The sequence below is a fragment of the Xiphophorus hellerii genome, chromosome 18, assembly GCF_003331165.1.
Source record: "Xiphophorus hellerii strain 12219 chromosome 18, Xiphophorus_hellerii-4.1, whole genome shotgun sequence".
In the NCBI taxonomy this organism is placed as follows: Eukaryota; Metazoa; Chordata; class Actinopteri; order Cyprinodontiformes; family Poeciliidae; genus Xiphophorus; species Xiphophorus hellerii.
The window spans coordinates 10,519,421-10,528,981 of record NC_045689.1 but is presented as its reverse complement, the minus strand read 5'-3'; the positions used below and the strand labels follow the sequence as shown (position 1 = coordinate 10,528,981).

At 39.7% G+C, this 9,561-nt stretch overlaps 1 protein-coding gene across 1 annotated transcript in view; it reads left to right on the top strand.

Annotated features, from left to right (window-relative positions):
• Positions 1-3,071: 3,071 nt before the first annotated feature.
• Positions 3,072-9,561, top strand: part of LOC116708118 (SPRY domain-containing SOCS box protein 4) — a 32,184-nt gene continuing 25,694 nt past the window's right edge. Inside the window, exon 1 of the mRNA XM_032545907.1 lies at positions 3,072-3,371. The gene's annotated coding sequence lies outside the window, so the exon portion shown is untranslated. The remainder of the gene's footprint in view (positions 3,372-9,561) is intronic.

Here is a 9,561-nt window from a genome sequence, read left to right as displayed (position 1 = left end):
TCTGCCATGAGTGGGACTTTTTGGACCCGTGTTTCAATCAATGTGTTTTTATGCTACTTTTGTCATTTTGATTCAAAATAATGTTTTGTATAATACGTTGTGCTGTGTTTTATTTCACACAAGAATTATTTCATGTTTGAAATATTTTCATTTTTCACTTTTTTAAGCATTATTAGAACAATTGGTAGAACATTTTTAAAACGAAATGACAACAGCAATTTTACCACAGCAAAGTTGGAACAATGTCAACGTTCATTGTGTGTGTGGGGGGGGGGGGTGCATGGGCGTGTGTGTGTTGATGAGAAACAAAGATTCCCATTAAATTCCATAGGAAATGAATGTGGGTCATTTTGGACCCACTTATGGAAGAATGGGGTAGTAATATAAAACATGATATTTCTTAAAATGTATAAAAGGTAAATAAAAAATTTGAATTGCATGATGTCAATAACATGTTTGTTGAGGAATACCTGGAATATGAAGTGATGAAAATTTTAATTACAAAGATACTACAAAAAGATAACATCACTGGGTCCAAAAGGACCCACTTATGCATCAGAGGGTTAACATATCCAGCATCACGAGACCATCAGTCCAAAACACATAGCTGCTTTTTCAAGCCATTCTGCAGTGAGTCATTAAAAGTCTGGTTCGACATTTTTGATAAACTCACTTGCCAAGAGTTGTTGCAAAAGATCAATAGCACTCTTATTCCTGTCCATTAGGAGTGACCCTGCAGCCAGGAGATGCCTGGCTCAACACTGGAAGGACAAGGGGGGGAAGATGTATCTATCTATAAACTGTCACCACAAGCAGTAAAATGTTTGTTGCTCACTTTGAAACCATGTCTCAGTAAGATGGAGGCAGCTTCAGCTGCATATGACTAAGAGCTACAATGGAGTGCAGAATTTCTCAAGTTGTGCAAGGGCAAGTCTCATGCATATCTGTTGTGTGCTGAACAAAGCTCTGAGACGGTGAGGCAGCATGTATCTGCCTGCCTGTCAGCTTTTTGGGGGGGCGACTTCAAGGAAACTTGCCTCTGCTGTTCCTTACAGATTCCTCCCCACGTCCTCTGGTAGGCCTCTTTACATCAGATGTTTTCATTCCCTATCTTTCATTATGTCTTCTCTCTCACCGGCTGCTCCCCTATCCCTCCCCTTCCTTGTCTTTTTCACAAAGTAACCCTGTTTGCCTGTTTCCTCACAGTTCTCACGTGTCTCTTCTGTATTTGTCTTTGGACTTCGTACGGAGTCTTTAAATGGCGAAGCAGAGGACCATCAGTATAACAGAATTACTCAGCCAATGAGTATATGCAAAGGAGTGATTGGTGGGATATTCTCTTGTGGATTTGTACATGAAGAGATGTGAGTGAACAGAAATCTGAAAAAAGATAGCATTTTCTGCCAAGTAATGCTTTAGAAACTACAAAAATGAAATAAAAATGCTATGAGCTGAAAGACAAAAAATCTAATCTAATGTATAAATCAAATACAATATTCTTAAAGAAAGGAAAGTTGGGTTTAGTTGACAATTTAGTAGTGCCAAAATTGTAATAAAAAAATAAATAAATAAAGAATGTGTGGGTTTCGCTGCTAAGCTTAGTAGGTGGGTAGCAACTATGATGAACATGCCAAATCCTCTTTTTGCCAAAGCTAAACAGCTAATAGTGCTAATGGTATTTATTGGTTTGGAACTTCAAAGAAGCAAGACATATCAGCGGTTTAATAATTTCTGCTTTTAAAAATCAGGGACTATTACGATTGACTATTAGATCCTCTCCACTCCAAAACTCCTGAATTGGTCTCTGTGAAATCCTGCTCTACTGGGATGAGCATTGACCTCTTAGGCGATAGTATGTAGTTCCTAAAAGTGATATGAGATTTCTTCTAGTTGCAGAATCTCATCTGCTTTGATATTGCTTTATTGATGACAAGCCTTGAAAAACATGCTGCTTGACACAGTCATAATGGCTCCACTAAAAACTGTGGGACATTGGTTACAAATCTGCTCAACTCAGCTGTTCAGCCCAATTATCTGCATATTTGCTCACTGGCTAATGAATGCTCCCTGCAGAGATTAACAACTTTAAGTTAACATTGATATAAACTGCAGCTGTGTAATAAAGTTAAAACCTGAGCTCCCTGTTTGGGGTTTAAATTAAATTGCTACTTCAAAGCATTTTTAAATGAATTTAGTCTGCATTTGATCACCTTCAGGTAAAAATGATGACATGCTCAGACTGATCAAATCTATAGATGAATACTCTACACTGAACATAGATTGCTAAAACGCTGCTTTAGATTAATGAAACTATTACTCCACTTGTAATATCCACAGAATTGGATAGCCTTTTGCATCATTTCATGTCATTTTCACCACACTGACCACTTTAGACAAAGCCAAGCATGAAATAACACAAATACAGCCTGATCCAAGTTAGGCTGAACATATGCGCATAGATATAAAATAAAATGACAGTCCGTAGGAAGTTGTGTATTTATAGTGGCGGAAGACGTTGTGATTGATGGTTGGTAGTGTACTGCTAATAAATAAATAAACATTACATTTCGTTTAACTGAATTTAAATGAGGTGATTTTTAAGTTTAAATTTTTAGATTCACACATGAAAACCGAAGGAAAATATGGGAAAACGATCATAACACGTAAATTTCATAGGCACGAATTTCATAAGCGCCAGAATATCTTGATTAGGCTCAGTATAAAACTATGTAAAGCATGAAAGCGCCTCCACCCTACCGCAGGTTAAACGCTAGCATAAAACAGGAAGCACTATAAACACTATACAAAAATAAAAGCACCAAGTAATCATGTTTAAAAAGTACAGCACTTTTGAAAGTACAAACCATAAACACTACATAAAATTAATTAAAAAATTACTATTTTAGCTTTATTCCTTTAAATTGCGAAACAATATTCTCTTTACTAAGCAGTATTCTTGCTACATCTATTTTGTCTGGAGGCACCGTGACCGGAAATGCATCATTATTGTGGCGAAATTAACGTCACTCACCTTTGCTTGATCCCGTGGCTCCAGCCAATCAGCGGCGGTCTGGGACACATGAGCGGCTATAATATATCCACAGAACAAGCTGCAGCCAGAAGGAACAAAGAAAGAAAGCCGCTCTGTTCCATCTTCACAGTCCTTTCACCTTCCCTGCCCCCTCCAAAAAACTGGACTACATTCAGCCATTTTTCACCGCTGTTTGTTACACTTTCCCGACATTTTGCGTGTTTGTGTCGAGTGCTCAGATTGTCTGAGGAGAGACGAAGTCGTGAGAGGGGATTTCTTCTGTCTCGACTCGCTTTTCTCGGAGACTCGTGTGGATGCGTTCGTTGGAAGGCTGCTTATGGTAAGTTTGTGTTTCTCTTTTCTTCTCGGACGTTGTTAATAAAGTCTAAAAGAGCTGTATATAGCTGTAGCCGCTTGGCTTCACTTTGTGGACAACACAAATCTCTTCAAACACAAACTTTCCTCCGAGTGCCGATTAACTCTCTTCGCGTTCAACAACCAGTTCGAGTCCCAAACTGTTTAGCTACAATAATGTGTCGTTGTGTTACTTCGTTGCTCTGTTACAGTGACTACAAGAAGAAACCAAGACATGGATGTTTTTTTTTTGTAAGAGTTGGACAAGTTTTTCTATTGAAAGTGCGGTTCTGTTACGAATCTTACTTTAAAACCGTCTAACCTGTTGAACTGTTGGCTCCGAAGGTGTCTGTCACTTTTACTTGAGTTGCTTGTTTCATGACCCAAACTGTCTATAAAATATTTAATTTAAACGGGAAGGAGAAAAAAAAATCAGCCGCATAAAGTTGATAACGGTGACAACTTCTCAAATGTCTGCAGAGATGGCGTCAGCATCAGACTACTGGAATTGACTCTGCTCGTCTTTTATGACTCCCATCTTACCACATCCATGCATTAACAACCCTTAGTCACTCGTGCATCGCACCACACTGCTGGGAACGTGTTTCAGTTTGTACAGCAGTAAGGCTGCGGGTCTCCGTTCACAGTCTGTCTGATTTAAGGCTTGCCTGTTAGTGGAGGCTAAGTGCTCAGCCTTTGCCCACACCATCTGCTTTGCCCTGCTGGGCCCTGGCAGGCTGCTGTCCAGATCAAGTGTGATAAAGGATCGTGTGGGCGGACCAGCAGCAGATGGACTACATAGTTGGCTGATGTGGCAGCTTGGCTGACTGTTGTCATTGTTTGGTTTATTTTCATTTGGGGTTGTTGTAATAAACAAAAACTCCTCTCCTATAGCAAATTGTATGGAATGTTATTTACTGAGTCATGTTGTCGTCACAGTTTGGACCAATAATATCATCAAAACTGAAAAAGACTGAATTTTTAACTCAGAAACTATCTTGCCAGTGTAACATGGTAGCAGCACATATGAATAATCAGGCCAACATTGTGTGCAAAAAATAATTTGACTTGTGTATCAAGTTTTCACAGTGTAAAGACATAAAGCAGAAATGTATAAACTATGGAGGAAATAAAATTATCAAAGGAACAATACGTACATGTTTGCAGCCACATGTCCTTTCTTCTTCTTTTTTTTTAAAGAAAGAAAGGTAACTAGTTATTTTGACAGTGCAGAAGTGCTTTTCTTGTTTCACATCAGAACAGTTGACTACTCAAGCTGTAGTGTGTTCATCAGAGTCTGGGGGAAGAAATTGTTTGTGGCGACTGGTTTTTACATATAGTGGCGATCTGAGAATAAACGTCTGTATCCAGGATGTGTGGGGTGTGCAGATAAGTTTGCTGCCCTTTTCCTGACCCCTGGACTTGTGCAAGTCCTGGATGGAGGGAAGGTCAGCCCTGACGATCTTGCATAATCTGAAGATGACCAGCAGCTCCAGTAGAAGGTTATACTTGTTTAGTTGTCGCAGGAAGTCTGGTCTTTGCTGGACCTTCTGCTGAACAATGTCTTGGTGAGAGCTAACTCAGATCACAAGATGAAGGGCTTCCTATGATCTGCTAGTGATCAATTTTAACAAAATGGAGTCGATTTAGGAGTTTGAAACAGGTCATAACAAAGTAAAATTCAGATTCTGGTCACAAAGTGAAATGTTGGGTTATTGTTTTCTCTCATATTAACGGATCCTTTCTGTATTTCTTTCTAACCCTCATATTAATAAAAAAAAAGTACAGCCAAGTAAGTATTGGCCATTAGCACCTCTTTTTTATATCTGCTCTGCCAGTAGGAACTCGGTATTGGTTAACCTCAGGCGTTAAACGCTGCGAAACTGGAGTTATTCAAAAGTTAGTTTGTGGTTTCTAACACCAAAATAGTGTAAGATGGTGAACCATGTGTTTTACATATTTTAGCGAGTTTTGAATAATGCCAAATTCTTGCAATATTAAACCTTAATGTATTTATCTTCTTGCTGCTAAATCTCAGGTGAATTAAACATTTTGCTCTTTTTACTACGTCCGCACGAACCTGAGCAACATTAACATGAGTGTGATCATTGACTCTGTTGTTGTAGATTGCTAAAGCTTCTGCCACTTATCTCGTATCTGAAAGTGATGCACAAGTTTTCAGTCGTTCCCTAATAATATTTCCCACATGCACAATAATAGAGATGTACAGTTAAGAGCCCAGGCTGTACTCGGCACATCAGCTACTGCAGGCACAGAGTCCGATGCTGACTCAGTAGAATGTTAATGTTGTCAAATCCCATTAAGAGCAGTGTGGTGCTGAGCAAAGCCCTGCGCTGGCTCTGCTGGACAGCAGGCCATTTAAACGGCCTCATGTTTGTTTTTGTATGAGAGAATTGAAACACTCCAGTGCCTCACCGTACACAAAACTGCTTTTATATCTCTGCCAAACACTTTTCATTGCTCATCAAAGTAGCTTCAACTAGTTTTTGTTTGTCTTTTAACAAACCAAAGTTTTTACTTGCTGATAGTTTACTGAGAGGCTTTGATACGATGCATGACTTTAACCTTTGACTTCTGCACAAAGGAATAGATTTTTGGTCTTTCATCGATGAATGCAAGTTAGGACACAGTACAAAACTTCAACACATTTATGGTAAAATGTTTCCTAACCTAAATGAGATGATGTCTGAAATAGGTTTGCACAAACTGCAATCACATGCAATTGAAACTGAATCAGTATCTCCAGAAGAACTGTTTGTCTACAGTCCAGAACCACTTTGGACAAAGCTAAGCTCGGCGTTGGAAGCATATCGGGCTGTAGTAAAGGAGAAGTTCGCTGAGTGTCTTTACACACTGATTTTAATCTTTTAAGCAATTAGTTTTCACAGAACTACTGTGAAAACAAAGAAAGTTAGACATTTATTGGACTTTTTTGTTCAATAAATGTTTTCATTGCTCCTTGTAGCAATGAAAACAAAAACTTGACAAGGTCTCGCAAACATTCTGGCATCTCATCTCTGCGGAAATGTGTGCAAAATGTCTCATCTATTCCATCTATGACACTGATAAACAATCAAAATCCAGTTCTCCCTATACTCCACCAGGTAAGTTGCATAGATAGAGTAAAAGGCTTGGTTGATCTACAGCGCAGGTGTCAAACTCCAGGCCTCAAGGGCCGGTGTCCTGCAGTTTTTTAGATGTGCCACAAGTACAAGACACTGGAATGAAATGGCTTAATTACCTCCTCCTTGTGTAGATCAGTTCTCCAGAGTCCTGCTAATGACTTAATCATTCTATTCAGGTGTGGTGCAGCAGAGGCACATCTAAAAGTTGCAGGACACCGGCCCTTGAGGACTGGAGTTTGACACCCCTGATGCAGTATATGTGATCCCTGTTGCTGCTGTTGACTGAATTCTTAAGTTCTTTAGCAGATCGTGGAGGTTTGCTACAGTTTTAATGCTCACCAGAGAGAGAGAGAGAGAGAAGTTGAGGTTACTTTCATCTTTTAACTGTGAGAAGGATGTGGTGTAAAGTGCTCCTCCTGGAAGAATCTTCCACCCACATGTTTCTATACTCGTACACTGAAGGTTTACAGCATGGAGCTGGAAAATACTTTGAATGAAAATTACTCCTGACAATAATTCCCTCCTGTTTATTCCCAAACTGCTTTTTGTGTTCAGTAGCTGCGAAACGCTGTAATTTCCAGCCTCAGAGGCAGTAACGCACAACTCCTGTTGAGATGTTAATAATCCAATCCACTCTTTTGTTTTACTACGGTCTGCACAGTGTAAAGAATGTGACTATCTCATCACTTAACTCATATCCCCATCATCCTTATTTTGTTTCCTGACACAAAAGAAAGCCATGCAAAAAGATGTACCCAAACCTGGGGGTCAGTGCAAAGACAGTGTCTGCATGCACACCATTTAGTCAGGGGTGCCCAAAGTCGGTACTCGAGGGCCGGCATCCTGCGTGTTTTAGTTCTCTCCATGGTTTCACACACCTGCATCAAATGATGGCTCGTTAGAAGGCCTAAGAAGAACATTGACATGCTGAAAAGATTGTTACTACCACCGGGGAGAGAACTAACGCACGCAGGATGCCGGTCCTCGAGGACTGACTTTGGGCACTCCTGATTTAGAGAATCAGCACAACTCCGCTGATCCAGTATGCAGCGTTTTTTTTTCTGTGTATGCTTAAATATAGACCACACCTCAGTCGAATGTTGAAGCAGCTGTAAAATGACTATTGTTGAATCAAGTTTTTATTATGGCTGTCTCTGGTTTGTGGAGTAGCATTCATGGCGCAAACTTTCTTCTTCCTTTAGTCTGAAACTGAACCACAGAAGAATTGCTAAACACTGTAATTTTCCCTAAGTTAGTGCATTAAAGGTGTTTGTTCTGTGTGAGCTAAGGATTGGAAACTGCAACAAGATTTTTTTTATACTGATAAGATGGAACTGATAAATGCATAGGGTTTGATTCAAAACACTTTATCTCAAAGGAAAATTAAATGTTTCAGCTCATGTCAAAGAGTCGTTGTGGATGCTAATGCGGTGGGCAGAGATGTGTTGGAGTCAGGGATGTTGCACCCCTTTGACTGATTCTGTCTGTGGTGTTCATGGAGGAGAGGGCTTCTACTTTGTAGTTTGGAAATTTCTGGGTCGTATCTTTGCTGTTTTGGAGGTATTGTGGTTCTGTTGGCATCTTAAAGCCAGAGTCTTGAGTGTGCATTGGTGCGGTTTCCAGTCCAGGGGTGGAAACTTGCTGTTCTTAGTTCCTTCATGACAAATCTTCAGCTAAAATATGAAATATTTTCACATATTACATAGTAGTACCTCAACAAATGTGGAAATATTAAAATGGATCTGTGTGCACAGAATTTGATTTTGCCTTTTTGTTAGTTTGCAGAGATGTATGCACTCAAATCAGTCTCTTTGTGCACTCTTAACTACACAGCATTAAGTCTTAAACTGGGAGAAAGGTGAAGTGTCTATGTCACTAGGAAAAATATTTGCATTTTAACATCCTGTTGACTTAAGTATTTGTTGGATCAAGGTATCATCTGCAGACATGTTTCAATCTCTAGGAGTGAAGAAAGATCTGAACCTGAAAGCTTCTGATCTATTGCTCACTTGGTTTTGACTCATCTCTAGTCAGTGGATACCGATCAGATGATTGTCTCAAATGTCCTTTGTCGGGTGGGTGGACTCTGTGTTAGAGATGTGATGAGGAGCTTTGTTATACAAGGTTGAGCTGAAAATACAGCTGCTACTCCTTCACATTGATAGGAGTCAAAAGAGCAGCTCCCTCTGGAGGTCTACCTCTGAGAGAGAGACAGACTTCCAAACTCGCTGGAGGAATTGTATATCCCTTTTGGACTTGCCATCTCCTCAGGCAGATCTCTGACAAGCTGAAGACGATGGCTAGATCTATAAGGGCTGTTGTCTTGTCTTCGCTCTACTGGATATATTGGTTGGCAGTTTTTGAAAAAGAGTTTCAAAGATTTGGAGTTGATGCAGTGTACCTGAGGAGTTTCTCATCTTGGGATATCTTCATAGAAATTTTTCCAAATAAAGTGGTTTTGTGAATTGTAGTAAATTAGCTCTGGTCTTTTGGTCCTCCTTTCATATTTGAAAAGTTCTTGACCTACCTCATGTCAATTTCTATGAACTAATACTCAAATTAGTACTTTTTATGTAACTGATGTTTCAAAGAAATTCTTTTGGTTTGATATGGCATTGTAGTAAATGTTGGCACAAAAAGATTGAATAAACTTTGACTCTTTTTAAGCCCAATTCTTTTCATAGTTTCACTTAGTCCCCTGCCAAGACCGTCTTCCTGTTACCTTGATGTTACTTGACCCATACACTTAGCTTTCCTCTTATTACAACTATCCATTCAGCCGAGCCATTGTTTCCCCATGCTGTAATGGCATGAATAATTGAATTGTCCCCTGTTCTGGTAGACGTCCACTACTGGGATCTTGTTGCTGCAGTGGCGTACAGCATCCTTCCCGTTTTCTTTCCAAGGTGTCGGTCGGTTCTTTCCAATGTGCTAAGGGTCATGTTGGTCATGTCCTCTACCGAGGGTGTCGAAAAAGAAAAAATTATTTGGAGATTTCTTGCACTGCCAGTTACCTAACTGTTCAGTTAG